We start from the raw sequence: 14,389 nt of genomic DNA, 5'->3' as shown, positions 1-14,389 counted from the left end.
TTCAAGCAAAGGGGGATATTGCATTTTTGCAAACAGATGTACCTCGCAGCAAGGTCAAAATAAATCTACATTGGAGCAAAGAAGTAGCCAGGAAATATACTATTAGTAAGTACAGGTATGGGGAGGCAGCTAGACGTTGTTTGACACAAAGGCTCCGATCAAGAGGGGCTGCCCAAAGAATTGGATCTGTGGTTGATTCCTGGGGCAACTCTGTAGATACCAATGTTGGGATTTTAAATGTTTTTCATGACTTTTACAAGGCACTTTACATTGGAGAGAACCTTGATATGCAGGCTGGTGAAACACTGCTGCAGAGCCTCAATTGTAGAAATTTGAACCCTCAAGATGCATAAATGCTACAGGCATGCATAACTACTGAAGAGCTGGAAGTGGCAATTAATAGTTTGGCCACAGGCAAAGCGGCAGGAACCGACAAACTCCCGCTGGAGGTATATAAAACCTTCTTTGGTGAGCTTAAGGCGGATATGCTTGTCACTTTTCAGCAAGCACAAATAGGTGCAGCGCCTTTGACTTGGGATGAGGCAAGCATAATTGATTTTAAAAAGAAAGACAAGCCACATGAACAGCCGGGCTCCTATCGCCCTATATTATTGTTAAATTCTGAGGGCAACATTTTTGCCAACATTTTAGTGACCCGATTGGCAGATGTGCTAACCCCATTGGTGTAGATTCGACAGCATGGGTTTATACCTAAGAGGAATACAATCAATCATATTAATATGGTGATAACCCTACTACACATAGCTGAGACCACGGGGAGTTAATTCAGCTTGATTGTATTAGACGCTGAAAAAGCGTTCGATCGGGTCGCATGGGAATTTTTATGGGCAGTACTGCAACAATCAGGTTTTAGACAAGGTTTTATAAAAGCTATCCAGGTTTTATAACGGCACCCGACTGCCAAAAGTTGTATAATGGGCCTCGAATCAGAACTTGTATATATTACATGGGGCACAAGGCAGGGATACCTGTGCTCCCCCTTGTTGTTCTCACTATATATCAACCTCTTTTTAATGATGCTAGAGCAAAATGCAGGGATAGAATCAGTAATTTGGAGGCAAGAGCACTATCAGGTTTTCGCGTAGGCGGATGATGTTGCGGTTGTTACTCCTAATCCTATAATGGCTATGCCTCAGATAGAACAGCTGGCGCTTGAGTTTCGAGCAGCCTCAGGATACAAACTTAATGTGTCTAAGACACAAATTCTGTGTTTAAATCAAGTGGGCTATAATGACGATTGAATTTCGAGTGAGGTATCATACCTGGGTGTCAAATTAAGGACTTGCCTAAAGACATTTGTGGGGATCAATTGGGCCAATATCTTAAACTCTGTAGGGAAACAATTAGATTGTTGTGAATGTCTGCATCTCTCTTTGGTGGGCGATGCAACGTTCTAAAATGTTAGTATTACCCAAGGTTTTATATTATTTTAGATCTGTTCCATTAGAAATTTTCCATCTCTAATTGTCAGCACTCCAATTCATCTGTGCTAGGTTTTTATAGGCACAGGTGAAGCCTCGCAGAGCTATGCACTTTATGATCCTCCCCCGCGAGAAAGGTGGTTGGGCAGTATCGGATTTTACCCTATATTATTATGTGTGTATACTGCAAAATATGACTATATTAGTAACTGGGGAAGAGCCTCTTACCACCGCAGAGTCGCCCTCTATATATCAGATGCTACTGGGCAGTGATGCTAAAAATCGATTATTCATGAGGCTGGAGCCAAGTTACTATAAAACAACCAGGTTTAAGGTTTTAAACGCCGCCTATAAGGCGTGGAAAGCTGTGCAAAAATGCTACCGACTTGAAAGGGTCTCCCATTACACTACGTTTGCAGCTACAGTGCTATTGCCATCAATATTTTGTGATGGGACCATTGACTGATGGCGGATCAAAGGCATCCAATATATTGGAGATCTCTATGCTAACGGGACCTTGATGTCTTTTGAGATGCTAGCCGAGAAATACTGCCTCCCTAGATCCGAATTCTTTAAATATCTACAAATTCGTGATTATTTAAACAAAAGCCGATGGAGGATCGAATTGAGTCTTTTAGTGGAGGCGGTGCGGAAGAATGCGCACATAGGCATCTTATACAACGTACTATTAGACACTTAGGGCGGTGACCTGGATATGCACAACATCAAGTGGGACAATAGGTTAGGGTGCCAATTTACTCGGGTGGAACACTCCATCGGTTTGGCTGGGAGGTTATTGATGTCTGCTAATCTTCATTCACAACATTATAAGACTGTGTTTAACCTCTACTACACTCCAGCTAGGTTTTTAAAATGGGGAGGGGATGGAAGGTGTTTTAGATGTGGAATTGAGGAGGCAGACATTGTGCATATTATTTTTACATGTAGGCACCTAAGTAACTTTTTGGAGCACCTAGAGAAATTCTTAGCGGAAATCATGGGGTGGTATAGTTAGACTGTCTGCTTCCCATCTGCTGTTGGGGGTGGATGAGAGTGACAGGTGTGATCAGTTGCAATATACATTTCGATACTACAGCCATAGCCAGATTATGCATTGCTTCAATGTGGCTTCAGAAAGATGCTCCGACTTTTGAACTATGGAGGGACAGATTTCTTACCATTTTTATTCTAGAGCATAGTTTATATACCCTGAAAGGCTCCCGAAATAGGAAACTGCGCATGGAGATATGGGGCCCAGTGTTGGCATATATGGAAGATTTGCATCTGGGTTTAACCTCAAATTATATAGCATTTGCACTTTAATGAATTGTTAAGGATTTGAGATTGATAATGAAGAAATATTTATTTATTTATTTTCCGGTTTTTATAAAGCGCATCAATCATCCCGAAGGATATCACGGCGCTAAGAGCCAGAAAAGCTACTGGAGTGACAGCTGGGATTTATGGTTTAGTGTAGAGATACGTTTTAAGATCCCTTCTGAACTGAAGATAATTGGAGGTGTGTCTTAGCTTGGAGGGAAGCTCGTTCCATCTCTTAGCTGCTAGATAGGAGAAGGAACGTCCACCTGTTCTGACCTTATGGATGCGTTTAGGTTTTGCCAATGCAGATTGGCAGGATCGCAGAGTTCTGTTAGGTTTGTAAAATTCGATCCTTCCTTGCAGTATCGAAGGGCCAGTTCCATGTAGGGTCTTGTGGGCATGACTAAGTAACTTGAAGGCAGCCCTCTGACGCATTGGGAGCCAGTGGAGTTTGTTTAGGCACTCTGATGCTGAGTCGCGCTTACTTTTGTTAAGAACGAGTTTAGCCGCCTGGTTTTGCACAATCTGCAGGCGTGAGAATAGATGTTCGTTCATCCCATTAAAAAGTGCATTACCATAATCCAGGCGACTGACCAGTAGTGCCTGCGTGACGGACCGTCTGCAGTCCAAAGGTAACCAGGGGAATATTTTGGCAAGGAGTTTGAGTATGGCAAAACTTTTCCCGCAGAGTGATCTGACATGATCTTTCATGGAAAGAGTATCGTCCATGATAATTCCCAGGTTCCTGGCGTGTTGACTGGGAGAGGGGGCCGTTCCCAATGAAGGGGGCCACCATGTGGCATCCCATACATGTTTTGCTCCCCCAAATAGTAGGATCTCTGATTTCCCGGCATTCAGCTTCAGGGAATGCTTGTGCATCCAGTGGGCCATTTCTCCTAGACAGTTGTGTAATTTGGATTTAGTTACCTCAGGGCCTTCGTCCATAGTCACCACCAGCTGTGTGTCGTCAGCGTATGAGCAGACTCCAATGCCCCACTTCCTCCCAATGTCGGCTAAAGATGAAACATAGACATTGAAGAGGGTGGGGCTCAGAGAGGCACCCTGTGGTACCCCACAGCCGATGGTGCTTGGTTTAGAGTGATACTGTCCCATATGTACAGCTTGGGTACGATTGGATAAAAAGGAGTGGAGCCAGCCCAAAGCTTTAGACTGTACTCCCTTGCTTCGAAGTATATGAAGCAGATGATCATGGGAGACCGTATCAAACGCCGCTGACAGGTCGAGCAATATCAGCGCCACCGCCCCGCCCTGGTCGGCGGTGGATCTGATACTGTCCGACACTGCCAGCAACGTTGCTTCAGTACTATTATTGGCTCTAAACCCTGTTTGGGACGGGTCTAGGAGAGAGTTGGTCTCTAGGTATTTGGTCAGCTGTATGTTGACCAGTTTCTCCAGGGCTTTTGAGAGAAAAGGGAGCTGTGATATTGGCCTGTAGTTTTCGGGATTTAAGATGTCAGTTCCAGCTTTCTTTAGTAAGGGAATGACAGAGGCGTGCTTCCAGGCTTGTGGGAAGGTGGCTGTGGTTAATGATTTATTGAACAATTGGGTAATGAGGGGACAAAGCACAGGTATAATTTTTGAAAACACAAAGTGGGGGCAGGGGTCTGAAGGGGATCCAGATTTAATTGTATTCAGTATTGCCAGGACCTCTTCGGTTGAAAATTATTCAAAGCTGGTGAGATGGGGCCCGGTGTCTAGGTCTGAGGAGTTTAGGGAGTCTATACAGGATTCTGATAGGGGGACATTTGTAGAAGGAAAGTCGGACAAATTGATGTTTTGAGGGATGAAGGAGGAGTAAATCTTTTTGATTTTATCCGAAAAGAATGTGCTAATACGTTCACAGGCCTCTGTGGAGGGGGTTAGAGTCTGTGACGTACTAGGGGGTTTATCTAGTTCTTTAACTATTTTGAATAACTCTTTTGTTGAGTTGCAGTTATTCTGTATTCGTTGTGTGAAGTAATCCTTTTTTGCTTGTTTTATGGCAAGGATGTATTGTTTCCGAGCATTGACGTAATTTAATCTGGCTTCACTGTCTTTGGACTTTCTCCACAGATGTTCCTTTATTTGGCAGGTTTTTTTTAGGCTTTTTAGGTTAGGAGTGTACCATTTCTCAGATATAGTTTTGGTTCTGGCTGTTCTTAGTGGGGCTAATACATTCAGTGTTTGCAGTATGCCCTCCTCGAGTAGTACTGTATGTTATTGATTAGCTAATTACTGCCTAACCATCTTGCTTATTTTTTAGGACTGTGTTTTTTAAGGCTGCTGATTTTATATGTGTAATGTAACTATCATGGATTAAAAATAAATAAATAAATAAATACATATTTTTTTTTTTAAAGGATTATGGTAAGGTGATATATAAACGCTGCATGAAACACATTATATTTTCATAATGCTTTAGGGTGAAAAGAGAAACATGCCACAGATTAACTTCTGCCATTTTACAGTCAGAATAGAGATAGGATGATGGATGTATTGGAGAATATTGTAGACAGACACAAATATATTGGCCTAAATATCACTGACCAAAAGTATTGTCCATTTGAGTGTCGACTTTCTATCTTTAACACCATTGGGCAATATTGTTTGTAATTCCAAAATAGCACACAATATTTATGTAACATGATATTCTGACAACAAAATTCTAAAACCATGCCCAAGCCTGGGAGAGTGCATATTGGTGAAGATAACAGTCATTTCCACCGTCATTAGCCATTATATACACACCCAGTAATGGGGCTTGTGTTAGCTTTAAACAACAAAAAGTAATGCCCTGGGTTTTCCTTTGTTCCCGTTCAGTGGGGAAGTGGCCTGGCTCTTTAGGCTGGACTGTTCCTATTGGAGCATGACCAAGACTTACTTTAATATGGTCTCTGCCTAGAATGGCATAGTGGGTGGCCAATAATAGACTGGAATGAACCCCCAGTTTGATTACCGATGGCAGAGATGAATCCAAGCATCCATTGTGTCACCTTGTTGGTTTTTGGAGTAGATGCCCGAAGTGTTGCAAGTATGATCAGATATGGTCCTATGCTAACTGCTGCAAATTACTCAAGCTGTATATCACTGACGATGCCATAATAGACCCAGAATGATCTGGGAATGCATGTGTTTCTGGCTGGAAATGAGTCTGGCATAGTCTGGCTTGTCTGTTCCGATAAGAGCAGGACCACAACTGATTTTCATGTTGCTTGTGAAGTATTGCTTCCATCACTTTTTTGTTTATTGCTGGGTGCAAACATGTGGAAATCAGTCTTGGTTCTGTTCCAATAGGAACAGTCCAGCCTGAAATGCTGGGCCACATCTCCTATGAGTGTAAATAGGAATAGTAAAAACAATGGACTGGAGAGTGGCCTCAAGTGACTATCAGTAGTTGAGATTAATTCAAGCTTTCCTTATATCACTGTGCTGTTTATTATAGGAAGCAATTGTTTGGAAAACAGTCTAAATTCTGCCTCAACAGGAGCAGTCCAGTCTGAACTACTGGCCAATGTCCCCTCTGATTGGAAATAGTAACAGGAAAAAAATGGATTGGATTGTAGCCTCGAACGATCATCAGTGGCACAGATTAATTCAAGGATTCCTTCCATCACTTTTTTTGTTGTTGCAGTAGATGCTCTAAGTGCAACGGGTATAACCAGACATGGGTCTGTGCTCACTGTGCCACAGGCGTCAATCTATGCCTCACTGGCCTGAGTAGGTTAAAACCAGCCTGGGGTAGCTTATCTGTCTGAAGGGGCCCGGGCCTGCAGTTTTTACCTGACTATTCCTATTAGCACAGGACCAAAACTGATTTGCACGTGCCTGGTCTCTGCCTAGAATTGCATCTTGAGTGAAAAACTATGGACTGAAATGTAGTCCAAGTGACGAGCAGTGGCTGTGATTAATTCAAGTTTTACTTCCATGACTATGTTTAGTTGGAGGATACAACCATGTGCAACTACGTCTTGACTCTCCAATAGGAACAGTCGAACTGCCAAGCCAAATCCTCTTGTTTTTCCAAAGGTTCCAAGCTGTACCTAACTGATGAGTTCCAACAAGCCTGTAACCAGGGTTACTTGCATTTTTGTTCTGACAGGGTGTGGTGCGGTAATCTGCCTGTACTGTTGCCACTGGAGTAGGTCTAAGACTGGCTTGCTCTTTTCTGAAGAAAAAGAGAAAATTCCTGCTGTTGTGGGACTCTGCTTGAGTTCCTAAAGATTGCAACATTTCTAACTGCCACGAAAGTGTCCCACGTCATCCTTTTACAACAGCGTGAACTAACCACTGTATTGGGAGAGCATCAACTGCTGTCACACCAGGGTAATTCTCCCAGATGTCTTGAAGCAAAAGTGGAAAGCTTCTTTTCATAAACGTGTGCTGACCGAACCTTAACTCAAAGCCTGCCCTTAAGAGCATCTTTTATAATCATCCTGAAAGTAAATTGGTCAGAGAAGGGAGTCTTGCGAGTCTAGAAAAGACCAACAGCTGAAAAGTTAGGTACAGAATAACCACTCGCACCTATCTGACAGAAGTATGCATGCATAGCAAGCTCTCCTCACTCGTCCCCAGGCTCTATGCAAAATCCATTTATAGATATTGCAGGGCAGATGCTTAGTCTTGGATGTTTGTAGGAGGGCCCAGAATGTTATATTTGGCATATCTCAAAAACTACAAGATGTCATTGAATTCCATTTTCAGACTTGCAGGTTGCAGGAAACAAATACACAAGCCATGGAAATATGAACTAAGTATCTGGTATGTTGCCTGTGATAGTAAGGTCTTATGCCCCATCACAGTTGTCCCAATTATCCCGATCTGAAAATGAGCACAACACTATACACTTAAGATGCTGAAAAGGGTGGAATGTACTATTACAACAAGTGGTCTAGGTATTAGCTATTGACACCTTCCTTCCTTTTTAAGTGGCACTCGCCTCCTGAGTAACCCCACTGATAGAATGGTAGAATCGACAGGTTAAGAGCACACATACGAAATTCCTGGACAGCAGGCATGAGACAACAACAGAATAAATTTGAAATCCACTTAAGCAGCAGTCATGCGGGAGCGCCATCAAATGTCCCTGAAACAATCTCCCTTCGGCCAACTTTAACAACCCTCTCACACCAAAGACCGGATTTATCAAGGGCTAGCATTGCCTGGGTGTAACGCAATGCAACACAAGAGCAATGTAGGCCCTTCACTGAGATTTACAATTGCATGCAGAGCAACCTTGCATGGCACTGTGTGGCATAGTAAATCTGGAGTAATGCAAGGCAGTGTCAGTCACTGCCTTGCATTACTCTGCCCTGGAAGGCTTATGTGAGCATGGCTTATTAGACGTTTAAACGCCATTTTACTTTTTGCTGCTTTTGCACACAACACTGCATATAGCTGTTTTTGTAAGTTAGGCTTCGTAAATGTCTGCACATGAGAAAAGGCTTGTTTTCAACATCCCTAGACTTACATCGTGCCCCTAGTCTGCACAGTGAGTGCTGAAGTCGTCAAGGTTATCATAACATGGTAACTGTTGTTCGAACTGATCGGCTAACGTTTTTTATACACAACAAATGGCAGCTATGAGCCAGCTGAGATTCTGGTGCCTTTATTATTGCACAGTTGCCATGATTTCACACCCGTTCCAGGGATACAGACAGCTTTTGCTGATCCTGATGTGATTTACTCTTGCTAAGTGGAGAGGTAATGGGGCCCTTCATACAAGCCTAAGAGACCGTCTTTAGTTTATAATACATAGTATACTATATAGGGATGGTGTTATATCTAGGCGCTATAAGACCTGTTTTCACCATCATTGTAATATGATTTCTCCCTTTGTATTTTATGGAATTGTAACAATGCTGATCCTATTATTTTTAATTATATGTCTGTTAATGTTGGCAAAGATACTGCACCTGAGAGCACGTTGTTAAAATAAATATTTTAACCTTACCCGTGTCTCTTATTTTTACTCCTGTTGTGGACTGGTATGAGAGTATAACAAAAGAGTGTTCTCACTTCCCACCATTCCTGAGTTCGTCCTAAGTCGCATGTTCTAGGTTGTCTAATCATTGGTTCCTTTGCTATAGGACAAAGAGCTAATGTGAAACTGATGCTAGCTGGTTGGAGTTTTCTAGGTACTGAGGTGAGTTTCTGGTATACCACAATTCACTGATGTCCTGGGTCTCAGTGCACATTTCTGTGTAGGAGCAGGATCCTTGCAACATGGCGCACCTAACGTAGAGGTCTTATTGTGAGACTCTCGAGTAGTGCTTATATCAGTCCACGACCCCCTCACTATTGTTTCCGGCTGACAGTGGTGACGGATACACCTACCTATACTTACATAGGTCTTTTCAAGCTTGATATTTTAAAACGGTTTCTATTGAATTACTATCTAGTTGTGCTTCATTCGATTGCATTGTACTTATATTTATCTGTGTCAATATGGCTGCGGTTGATATCCCAGTACACAGTCGCTTGGTTGTGTGCAATCATTTGCAGGATTTCAATGTCTCTTTGGAAGGCATGGCAGTGGTTTTTGTTGTATCTGCTGATGCAGCGTACCTGTTTGAGCTGTTCTACTCATGGGCCACGATACCTGCGGTTGATGCTAATACTGATGTGTTTCATACTTACACTGCGACTGCCGTGCCTGTAGAATACGGTCCATATAGAACACAGAAAGTTCAGATTTCTGCTTGGCAGCATAGCGTTTGGTTTAATGGCGCCCTCCCCCACACTTTAAAGGCGGTCAGAATAGGACCGTTGTCAATTGCAGGTGCTTCTTGGCCTGTTTTAGCCAGCTATACCCCGCATCCTAATGCGGCTCGTTGTACAGCTGCTGATTTGAGACCTCTTTCTGCTCCTGTGGTGTCAGTGATAAGGGGTCTGGTTCATTACATTTCCTGCAACTTCCCAGTTGGGGCCCCGGGTGGTGCGGCGCATCCAGTTGGGCCGAACAGGCTGAAGCTTAGTCCTGTTATGGTTAATGCGGTTATGGGCAAGCGTCCCCCGGATAAGGATGAAATGCCTTTCTGGCTTGCCGAGAAATTTGACCAACTGGAGGCAGTATTTCCTAATATCACTCCTGTGGAAAAACACAGGATCCTTACTATTAGTTTGCAGAAAGACTTAGTGCCGGACGTAAATGACTGTACCACTTGGGGTGGGATTTTTGCGGCAGTCTATACTAGGTGCTTCGGCACCCCGTCAATGGCTGTCCTGCCCTCCGTCATTAAGCCTGTTCAGGATGAACACGGACCGGAGGCGGCTGTGGAGTTGGGAATGCGACTCGTGGGAGCGTTTGACTTGGTTCGCGGTCTCGTCCTTGCTAATGTTAAGGGAGATGCAGTAAGATTCCAGGTGTCTAATGCTTTGCGCGATGTTCCCGAAGCCGAGAAACCCCGTCAGTTACCGAGAATCATTAAGGAGGCTGATAAGACCATTGGCCATAATAGTTTGGGTGTTTAGCCTTTTGCTAAGAAACAAACACAGCAGAAAACTCAGTCAGCGTCTTCTGAAAAAGATGATCGCCAGAAAGTTCCGAAAAAATTGGAGTAAGAATAAAAAACAGGGGAAATAGCAACAGAAACAGGGGTCCCGTCCTGCTTCACCTACACCTGCCTCTACTGAGCGTACATATGAGTAGCGCGGCCGCACTACGATTAAGTCACCTAATCACCTAATAGATGTCAGGTTCCTGAACAACGTTCTCCTCGCCCTTTGCAGGGAACATCGGTCTCACCCACCGGTGAAGGAGGCGGCGGCAGAGGACAAGTTGCCCAACAGAGCCATGAGCAGCCTCCCAAGGCTGACGGAAAAGGCAAGCAGGATGAGTCACCGCGTCAAAGGCCCCAGTTTCAAAAGAAGAAAGTTGCTGCTGTAACAGAGAGATATGCCACAGACTGTGAGAATGCAGCATTGGCATCTGACATGGGGGCTGACACTGTTTGACAGCGCAGTGGAGATTACCTTAGTTCGAGAGGCATTGCGTCCACTACTGAAGGTGAGAGCGACAGACACCTTCGTTGTAGTAGAGACAGCTGACACTAGAGTGGCTCCCCCTGAAAGACTTTATGACATTGTCCTTATAATTGAAGGTGACATAGAACGTACCATAAAAGTTTTTTTGGGGAGAATCTAACTACTACCTATGATATTTTGTTGGCGGAGGTCGACTGGCCCCCACCCTTTGTCTTACCTGCTCTGCAAGGGGAGGAGGTAATCCTCCCTAGTTTCGTGCACACAGTGCCGAAAGAGCAGGCTCTGCATTTTGCAGAAGATTGGCCTAAGGCGCTTGCGCCTGCATTGTACCGTACTCACTGTGGATGGGACAAATTTTCCCCCGACATGAGATTCCTTTGTGGTCTATGCCACAGCCTCAACCCCAATACCTCATGCGGCGAGTAGCGAAAGCTTCCATTGCGGAAATCCTTGAACAATTGGAATATCAAGGTATAATTGAAACGTCTGTGTCTCCGATGAATAACCCTCTTTTTACAGTTACTAAGCCTGATGGCTCGTACCGTTTGGTACTGGATTACCGCCACTTAAACTCACATTGTCGTACGTGTGCGGTACAGAATACTCACAGTCTAGCTCTTGTGGATAGTCTCGTGTGCAAAAGGTTCAAAACTACACTTGACATATCCAATGATTTTTTTACCCACAATCTGTCCCCTCTTAGTAGTCAATGGACAGCATTTACCAGTGGTGGCAAATAACACCAATTTCGTCGTTTGGCTATGGGCTATAAGAATAGTCCAGGTGTCTTCGCAGCCCGCATAGTCTCTCTTTTGGAGGGCCTCGACGCAGATGCATGTTGGTATGTGGATGACATCTATCTCACAGATGGCAAATTATGGCCGCATCTGTGCCGTGTTGACCACATTATTTTCAGTTTTGCGGATTTTGGCTATAAATTCAACTTTGCGAAAAGTTACATTGCAGAGTACACAGTGTTGTTCCTGGACTATGAGCTCAACAATGAAGGTAGATGTTTAGCTCCTCACTTCCTGGAGAAATGCGCACTATTGCGCGCTCCCACAGTACTGAAAAAATGACAATCTTTACTGGGTTTTTTGAATTTCGGGTGTACCTACATTCCCAAATATGTCCAGCATATCAAGCCACTTTACGCTTTGATACAACCTACTTTTTCCAAATCGTGCTGGCTGCCTGAACATTCAGCCATCTTAAAATCTTTGCAGGCTGATATATTCTTAAATTCTTGTTGACTTGTGATAACCACACCAACCTGGTGATAAAAATTGTACCAGGGGCAGTGGGTTTCACGTACCTCACTTTTAATGAGGGTGGCACAGTCCCTATCGCTTACAGGTCACACTTGTACACTTCGGCTGAGTTGCGTTTTTCCACTGTGGAAAAAGTTTTGACAGCATTGCAAATGGCGATTCTTAAGGAACATGCACTGTCGCAGGGAAAACACATTTTGGTTGTTACTCCGTATCCTGCCTTGGAGGCAGTGACGAAAGCCAGTGTTCTGAATTCAAAAGCTTTGCACCCACGGTGGATACAATGGGCCACGTCCTTGATATCTCCGGATGTCACGTTCATTTTTGTTTCCTCTCTGCAGAATCAGGAGTTCTTGCAGTATGATTTTGTTCACCCCTCTCATCTGACCATGCGACCACTTGAGGATTTCCTTTGTATCATTTACACTGAATGAAGCGCGCAAGCGGCTACGGGTTCACAGCACGCATATTCTTCGGCATGCGCAATAGTGGTTGCTACTATGGTGGATGATGAATTCAAGTCCGATGTCGTGCATACACAGACATTAGGGGAATGTACCATCCAATTGGCAGAGCTTCGTGCTCTGATGTTTGCATTAGAGTACGCTGACCCTAGTGTGACAACTCTTATCGTAAGTGACTCTTGTGTTCAATCATACAATGACAATTTACCCTTTTGGACTCAAAATGATTATCGTGACTCCAAAGGTTGCACAATAAAACATAAAATGATCTGGGTTCGAGTGGCTGAGAGCTTAAAGAATGGCTACCACTTATCTTTGTATTTCATACTCTGGGTCACCAGCGTGTTGGAGTTAATGCTGTTGGCAATTGTCTTGCGAACGAAGCCGCCAAGACATCAGTTGCAGCATTCTCAGTAGCAGCAGTCAGACATTCCAAAAGTAAGATTGATGATGACATCTTGGCAGCTATTGCCGCAACAGAGAAGGGAAGTAATTACCCGGGAGGTTTTCCTTCTAAATACTCTTATAATTTAAGTCCTGATAAAGTTCCATATGTGAGAATTAACGACGTTCGTGACAGGTTAATTCCCAACGCAGACCGCAGGCAGGCTTTGATTACAGCAGTCCACGCTGGGATAGCCCCATCGCATGCCGGCGTGTCAGCTACTGTATCTCTTCTACAACAACGTTACCGGTGGTGGGGTTTGTACAAACAGACGCGTGGTTATGTCCTTCAATGTGACAGTTGTCAGCAGATTAAACCTTCTACTGCTGCACGCCCGCCCCAAACACAGTTGTACATATCTAATAAACCACTTGTGTATTTTTATCTGGATCACTGCGGTCCTTTCTCATCTGATACTGCGTATAAGTACATCTTAGTTGCAGTTGATTCATGCATGCGCTTTGTCTGGGTGTGCCCGCAACGCTGTGCTGATTCCAGAACTGTCGTAAGGGATTTGCGTGGCTTTGTGGGAATTTTTGCGTGTGGTACCTTCCATTCGGACCAGGGTCCAGCGTTTGCCTCAAAGGCATACAAGGATGCCATGAGTTCTTTGGGGGTCCAGGTCAAATTTTCATCTCCATTTCAGCCTGAGGGCAATAGTGTTGTGGAGCGGATGAACCATGACTTAAAGCAATCCTTGACAGCTAAGGTATTAGGTACAGGCCGAGACTGGCTTACCCACCTCAATAGCATGCAGCGTGCACTAAATAATCTCCTAAGAAGGTCTCCGGGTAGGCGGACCCCATACGAAATGCTCTTTGCCATCAAAATGTTTGCTCTGGACATTGAGGGTCTAGACATGGCGGCGTCTGCCACATCCTTTGACGTAGATGAACATTCTAATGTTTTACAGAACCTACAAAAGACAAGAGACAGTCTTGAAAAGGAACATTTTCCCTCCACATCTGATGCAGGGTTGCAGATTACGGTAGTCGGCTGGCTACCCCAAGTTGTAGAACTGGTCCGAGAGAAGATCGACAACAAAAAGGAATTTGGTCCCTCCTATCAAGCTCCAGTTCCTGTGCTTGGTGTGCAGGGTACAAGAACAGTCATTTTACCTCCTCTTCCTGGGCAAAAGGGGAACAGGTACATCTCCATTGACAATGTCAAACTACACAAGGTGCCCGATTCTTCTTGGTATGACACCTGCGGTTTTGTGTCCAGCAATGATGCGAAACTCTGTTTTGGCCCCGGATTCTGCCATTGGGCTTGATGTTGCCATTGAGATGAATACAGTTGAGAATCCTTTTTTGAATCCACCTGCTGGTGACACTCTTAATGATACTGAATATACATACAAAGAATATATAGGTATTCCCTGGGTTTTTACTTCCTGTTCACGGGACACAGTGTCCCACTATGAGAAGAGAGGTGCTGTCATACACACATTCACATTTTCACAAT

Source organism: Lissotriton helveticus, chromosome 4_1, assembly GCF_964261635.1.
Source record: "Lissotriton helveticus chromosome 4_1, aLisHel1.1, whole genome shotgun sequence".
NCBI lineage: Eukaryota > Metazoa > Chordata > Amphibia > Caudata > Salamandridae > Lissotriton > Lissotriton helveticus.
The sequence above is the reverse complement of the archived record's forward strand: the minus strand, read 5'-3'. Positions refer to the sequence as shown.